The sequence below is a fragment of the Microtus ochrogaster genome, unplaced genomic scaffold (assembly GCF_000317375.1).
Source record: "Microtus ochrogaster isolate Prairie Vole_2 unplaced genomic scaffold, MicOch1.0 UNK7, whole genome shotgun sequence".
NCBI classification, from domain to species: Eukaryota; Metazoa; Chordata; class Mammalia; order Rodentia; family Cricetidae; genus Microtus; species Microtus ochrogaster.
Genome location: NW_004949105.1, coordinates 5050940 through 5052010, shown reverse-complemented (window position 1 = coordinate 5052010; position 1071 = coordinate 5050940). Strand labels below are relative to the sequence as shown.

General features: G+C 51.0%; 1 protein-coding gene across 3 annotated transcripts in view; it reads right to left on the bottom strand.

The window, feature by feature from the left end:
* Grtp1 (growth hormone regulated TBC protein 1) overlaps window positions 1–1071 on the bottom strand; it is a 32091-nt gene that overhangs the window by 17319 nt on the left and 13701 nt on the right. The gene's annotated exons all lie outside the window — the stretch shown is intronic.

Below are 1071 nucleotides of genomic sequence, written 5' to 3'. Positions count from 1 at the left end.
AGGAGGTCCAGGCTGCTTGGATGAACAGCGGCTTTGCCTCATAAGGAAGATGCCAAGGAAATGGCTCAGACGGTAGTGGGTTCTATTCTCAGCACCCCATGGCGAGTGTGATTATGCTTGACTCTCTTCTCAGCATTGATGTGAGAGGAGGGTCAGAGGCTCGAGATCAGGCCAGGCGGTGGCGGTGCACACCTTTAATCCCAGCACTAGGGAGGCAGAGGCAGCCAGGTCACTGAGTTCGAGACCAGCCTGGTCTACAAGAGCTAGTTCCAGGACAGGCTCCAAAGCTACAGAGAAACCCTATCTCGGGGGGGCGAGAAAAAAAAGAAAAAGAGAAAAAGAATTCCCATGTTCTGGGACACTAGGGTGAGAAGAGATAAACAGGAAAAGCAAAGTCCCTAGTCTGAAGCCAGGCATGATAGTACACACCTGGGGATCTTGAAGTTCGAGGCCAGCCTGGTCTATATAGCAAGTTCCAAGACAGTCAGGGGTATATAGTGAAACCCTGTCTCAAAACAAAACAGTCCTCAGGCAACTTCTGCTTAGCTGCTGACTGACAGGCACAACTCCAGGGAGGAAGATAGATGAGGGGACGGGTGGGGCTAGACCCAGCCTCAATCAATGGCTCAGAGGTGGGACCGGGACAGCCCTGGGCTAGTCAGGTGGCCTGGGAGAGTCACTCAATCTCTCACATCCCCAATTTATAGCATAAATAGCATTTCCAACAGGCTTCCTGCAGACCGGGACCACGTGCCCCATAAGGGACAGAGGATACCTGACAACTACAGGAGCTTGCCTCTCCTTGCTCCACATCCCTCCTTCCCTCCCTCACTCCCTCCCTCCAAGCTGGATTTCTGTAGCCACAATCCCGATACTAACCGCGTCACCTATAAGGACCACACACACTTCCTCAGTACTACAAGCGACCTCACTCATGGCATCTTTAACTAAAACTCCTGGCATGGGCTTTTTATGGGTTTTTTTTTTTCTTTCTTGAGATGGGGACTCCTGTGTTGCCTTGGATGAACTGGAACTTGCTATACAGACCAGGTTGAACTCAAAACTCAAAAA